Source organism: Myotis davidii, unplaced genomic scaffold (genome assembly GCF_000327345.1).
Source record: "Myotis davidii unplaced genomic scaffold, ASM32734v1 scaffold546, whole genome shotgun sequence".
NCBI lineage: Eukaryota > Metazoa > Chordata > Mammalia > Chiroptera > Vespertilionidae > Myotis > Myotis davidii.
The window spans coordinates 630,227-636,627 of NW_006297836.1; positions in this window are offsets into that span (position 1 = coordinate 630,227).

Below are 6,401 nucleotides of genomic sequence, written 5' to 3' on the forward strand. Positions count from 1 at the left end.
TATTAGAGAGAGTGAAAGGGGAGATAGAGAGAGAAACATTTATGTGAGAGAGACACATGGATTGGTTGCCTCCTGCACTCACCTGGACCAGTGCCAGGGATCAAGCCTGCAACTGAGGTATGTACCCTTGACCAGAATTGAACCTGGGACAATCCTGGCCAATTCTATGTCCACTGAGCCAAACCGACTAGGGCCCATCTTTTATCTTAGTTCCATTTGCTTAGTGCATCATCGTCCACCCCTTCAGTGTGAGCCTATATTTGTCTTTAGCTCTGAAATTGGTTTTCAGAAGCCAGGATATATTTGGATCTTGTCCATTCAGCTACTCTGGCATTTAATTAATGAGTTTAGTTTATGTAAATTTAGATTGATTATTCATATGTGAGGATTTACTACCATCATTTTATCTTTTGTTTTCTGATTGCCATGTACCTCCATTGTTTCTTCTTTAAAAAAATATATTTTCCTTTTTATTGAATTTATTCAGGTGACACTGGTTAACAAAATTACACATGTTTCAGGTGTACAGTTCTACAACGTATCATCTGTACACTGTATTGTGTGTTCACCACCCCAAGTAAGTCTCTTTCCATCACCATTTATCCTCCCTATACCCTCCTCCACCTCCCTCCACCATCCCGCCGCAATCACCACACTATTGTCTGTGTCTATGAGTGTTTTCTCTCTAATCCGTGTGTTTGGTGCTTTTCTATGATCTTTTTTTCTGTTTCATCTTTTTTTATGTTTTGTGTCTCAGATCTGGATTTTTGTTTTGTGGTTACCATGTGGTTTGTAATAAAACGTTTTGGATAAGATAATTCTTTTTTTTCCCCTGAGAGCATCTTCATTTACTTACTTAATTTCCATTCTTTCCCCCTTTCCTTTTATGTTTTTATTATAAAAACTTATCCTTTGCCCAGCCGTGATGGCTCAATGGTTGAGTGTTGACCTATGAACCAAGAGGTCATGGTTTGATTCCTAGTCAGGACCCATGCCCAGATTGCAGGCTCCATCCTCAGTGTGGGTCGTGAAGGAGGCAGCTGGTCAATTATTCTCTGTCATCATTGATGTTTCTATCTCTCTCTCCATCTCCCTTCCTCTCTGAAACAAAAATGTATTTTACAAAATATCCCTTTTTATGTTGTGCATTCATTACCAAATTGAAGTAGCTATAGATGCTTTTATTTTTTCTTTAACCTTTATGGTATAATTAAGCGTTTACATGCTAGTCTTTTCTGCTCCTGTCTGTTTGTCATCTTACTGAAAGTTTTGTGTATTTTGCGTTTTTGTTTCAGGTATAAGAGCTCCATTCAACATTTCTTATAATGCAGGTCCTGTGGTGGCAAATACCCTCAGCTTCTACTTGTCTGTGAAGCCTTTATGTATCCTTTATATCTGAAGGATAACTTCGTGGTATATATTATTTTGAGTTGGTGTTTCCTCTCTTTAAATATTTTGAATATATCATTTAACTCTCTCCTGATCCATTGGGTTTCTGCTGAGAAATCTGATGATTACCTAATGGGTGTGTGTGTGTGTGCGTTACTGTCTTTGTTCCCTGACTGCATTGATAATTCTTTTTTATCATTAACTTTCCTTCTCCAGGTTCGGAAAGCTCTCATTAGTTATTTCTTTGACTAGTCTCTGTTCCCTTCTCCTCCTCTTCTCCTTTTGGGATACCAATCATCCTTATATTGCCCTTTCTAAAGAAATCAGCTATTGTATAGTTCATTAATTTTTTAAAATAGTTCTCTCTCCCCTCCACCTGAATACTTTTTAGATTTTTATCTTCCAGCTTGCTAATTCTCTCTTTCATATGGTCTGTTCAATTTCAAATACTTTCCAATACATTCTTAATCTTGTTTACTGAGTTCTTCAGCTCCAAGATTTCTGGGTATTTTTCAGAGTTTCAATCTCTTGGTAACATATTCCTTCTGTTTATTATTTTTATTCCCAATCCCATTGAACTGCTTTTCTGAGTTTTCTTCAATATCATTGAGTTGTTTTTTTTTCATGACTGCTATTGGGAATCCTCTAGATCACAATCCATGTATTTGAGTTTGATTTCTGGAGAATTGTAATTTTCTTTCCACGTTACCATGTCGCCTTAGTTTTCACAGTGCTTATGGGTTGTTTCTCTGTTGGCACATTTGAAGCAGTGAACAGTTTTCTTATTTAGGTACCATTGTGATTTTAGCCATTCATCAGGTTGGTAATTAGAGGTCTTTCTTTACATCTTCCAGTAGATGGTGCTATAGTGCAAGTTTTTGTTTCCTCTTACCTGCACTGCTTGCACCTCCAATGTCGCAGTGCGGGGTGGGGATGCTCTCTGTGCAACTGGGAGTCAACCTGTGGGTAATTAGAGTGATGGGTCTCCTGGTTGTTGGGGCATCATCACCATGGTAAGGAGATGTGGCAGGTGGGAGGAGCCAGGTTTGCAAGCCTTCTGTGCTGCTGTCTGGTTCCCTATGGCTGCTGGTACCATGGCAAACCTTAGACTTATTTCTGCTGTCAGGGGGCTCTGCCATCATTGGGGGAGGGAGCCAGATTGTCTGGCACTGACTCTGCTGTTGCACATCTTACCCTTCATGGTGAAGTGGTGTTGGGGATCCTCTAACACTACTGTGGTCATTGGGATCATGGTAATAGTCACAGTGTTTGAGAAACCGTGTCTGTGGGCATTGTTCCTATTCCCGCCCCCCATCCTTTCTCTCCCATGCATTACAGTATGCTCAACTTCAGATGTGCCAATGCATGGATCTCTCAGGGATCCTAGTGTGTTGAACAGAGAAACTTATGTTGTATTATAGATGTCTGACAAGCTGTAGGCTTATGGGGAAATACTAAGAGGGTGTCACACTTTGCCATGATGCTGATGGCACACCCATCCAGGTTTCTTCTTGTTAACATTTGCAGGCTATGCCTTTCTCATCTCTTTACTTTTAATCTACATAAGTTTATATTCTAATTGGGTTTATTGAAGATTTAGTTGAGTTGTAATTTTTAACGCAATCTGACAAGTTCTTTTTACTGGTGTATTTAGTCTACTCATATTAAAAGTTACTAATATAATTAGATAAACATCTATCATATTTCTAGCTGTTTTATTTTTGTTGTAGGTCTGCTGCGTTATTTTCCCTCTTTTTCTGCCTTCTCTGGTTTTAATTGGGCAATTTATATGATCCCAGTTTATCTCTTCCATTGACATAATTTATGCATCTTTTCTTAAACTAGTTCAGTCATTATCTTGAGTTTTCAATAAGTAGACTGTTTATTTTCCAGTAATATTATACCACTTCTTGTGTAATGTAAGAATTGTATCCATTTTTGTGCCATTGTTCTCCTATATTTCATTTTGCATATGTTATAAACAGCCCATATATTACTGCCATTAATGCTTTAAACAAATAGTTATTTTTTAATACCCTTAAAATGAGAGAAATATGTTGTATTTTACATTCCTTTATATCATATACAAAGTTGTTCATTTCTTTGTCTAATCCAAGTTTCTAAACTCTATTGTATTTCTTCTGAAAGAACTTCTTTTAACATATCTGGCAGGGTAGGTATGCTGACAATTCTTTTCAGTTTTTGTTCATCTAATAAGCATTTCTTCTTTATTTTTCTAGTGATATTTTCAATTCGTATAGAATTATGGGTTAAATTGTTCAATAATTTAAAGATGTGACTCCATTGTCTTCTTGCTTGCATAGAAATTCCATAAAAAAACACACACAAGAATAGCTAGATTAGTTTTATAAATAGTTTGCAAACATCAACAAAACCCCCTCACTTTCTAAAAAGTCTTTTCCAATTTCTCTAATTTTACTTGTTGCAAAGGTAGAAGCTTTGTGATAGAAGGAAATCATTCTATTCAGCACCCTTTCCTTCTTACTGCACTCTTGCAAAATACCAGTCAGTTGTTGGGATTAAAACCATTTTATAGGACATGTTCATATCACTTCCTCAGAGAGCTCCTAGGCATCTTAGGGGATTCACTCACAGAGCCAGCTGGTTACTTAGCTCAGCTTCTAGTTGTGATGTCAGGCAATGTCTTTGTTCTCATCTCTGTAGGCCTGAAACTCACAAGAGCCAATGACCCTGATAGATTTGATAGTAGTTCTTTTTCTGTCAGATATACATTCAGGAGTTAGTGGGTTTTGGGATAGTTTGATGCTAGTCTTTGGGTTGAAGCAATAAGCTTGGCTTTCGTGCTTCATCTTATTCAGAGTACTTTGGAATGTTATACTCTGCAAGGAGCTCAACGTCTTGCTATCAGTAATTTCTTCCAGTCTACAAAGCCTGCCATTTCAACACAGACCATTTTTTTTGTCTTGGCTGTTCATTGTTTATTTTACCTGTTAATATTTTTTTCCATCATTGCCATGTGTTTGGAATGGCAGGTTTTCCATAGTATGAACTCACTCTACCATCTTGAGTGGGAAATCAATGTAAATCTTTCCCATGTGGATTTTACTCTTCCCTAATTCCCTAAATTTGTTTTTTTAAATATATTTTTAATTAATTTCAGAGAGGAAGAGAGAGGGAGAGAGAAATAGAAATAGCAATGATGAGAGAGAATCATTGATTGGCTACCTCCTGTAGGCCCCACACTGGGGATCGAACCTGCAATCTGAGCATATGCCCTTGAAAGGAATCGAACCCGGGACACTTCAGTCCACAGGCCGACACTCTATCCACTGAGACAAACCAGCTAGGGCCATAATTCCCTAAATTTGGTTTGTAAAATATGACTACATGCTTTCTTGACGACTCAGGCTTATTGTTATGACTTCATTTTTGTGCCAGGCTAGGAAGCAGTAAAAGTCTTAGATTTATTAATAGAATTCAAGCTTTCTTTCTGGACAAAAATAATCAAGCATCTTTTACAATTGTGATAAATCATCCTAACACATTGCGCACCAGTAGTTTTATTGCTAGCTTTACCCAGTGGCCAGATAAGTTGCTATTGAACGAGTACAAAAAACGTTTTACAAAGTATCATATTTTAAAAAGATATTAGCTTGTAAGAACATGCAATAAATAACTTCAAAATGCAATGGGTATTTAATTTTAAGGCGTGCCTTTAACATTTATGCAAAACACTGTGTAATATGAAAACACGCGAATGCTCGTGATCCGCCTGCAATGTGTTAACCCATGTTGGTGAGTATATTGATTTATAGTGGTGTACTAACTTTCTGTCTGTGTGGGTGGATAAGCATGGTCATTTATCCTGTGCACAAATGAAGATCACAGGGCCAATGCTATTCAAACTTGTGAAGTCAGTGAAGCTTTCTCTTTGTTAGCCCCATCTTTCTTCATGGTCTACCTTTTGTCCCATTGATGGTGGCCATTTTTCCAGTTCAGGCACTAAGTACCTTCTCACCTTCTGCTTACCAGCTCCCTCTCTGATGCCTTGACTGAAGCAGGGCAGTGTCCTAAGAAGAGCATGGGCTTGGCCTGATCTGGATTTAAATTCCATCTCTGTTTCTTCCCAGCCTGGTGAATTCTGGGAAGCTGCTCTCCCTCCTTGAGCCTCTGATTCTTCATCTACAAAATGGGCCTAATAAATGCCATCTATCAGGTAAAGCTGTGATGAAGAATGAAACAAGGTCATGTGTATAAAGTGTCTACCATAGTGAGCATCACATAAGGAACATTTAGTACTTAGTAGTTATCACTGTCACCAATATCATAATTTGAATGAATAGGAGGGACCAGGGCTAGCCTGTGTCTGATAGGAGTCAGCATTATACTTAGCGAGAAGGAGTAGAGTTATGAGGGTCAGAACTGGAAAAGCGTGTGGAAACGCTAGGGGTCAGAGAGAGTAGACAGGTTATGAAGCAGACACATATTGGCAAGGCATCTGAACTTCAAGCATGGCCTGAGGGTTTATGGTTAGGAAGTTGGTTTGGAGTACATGGTCTTGGGGCTGAGAGCTGAAAGGGCAAAAAAGGTCACCGAATGGATGAAAGAACCCGATGAGACCATCTGAGTCTGGAGTATTTTAGGGAGAGTGGCTTGATTTAAAAAAAAAAAAGTGCACAGGGTGATTGAGGCAGACAAGCAGACCTCCATGCTCTCCATGAGGCATAGTTGAAGCGGAACACATACTTCCACATATAACTTTATCAAGTCCCCCAAATCAACTGAAATTACTCAAAAATAATATTTGACAAGATTGAAAAAGCAGGAAAGGAGATAGATGAGTAGTAATTAACTGAGCAGACCCCAGAAGGCCACAAACTAGGAATCCTAAGCCCTAACTAGGAAAAGCCCCAAACCATCCTGATTTACTACTGTCCTTCTGCCCACCGGAAGAATCTTCAAAGGCTGCAACGGCTAACTCTGGAAGTGGAGGTGAAAGGGGGTGGGCACCAAAACAATGAGGGTGAAAA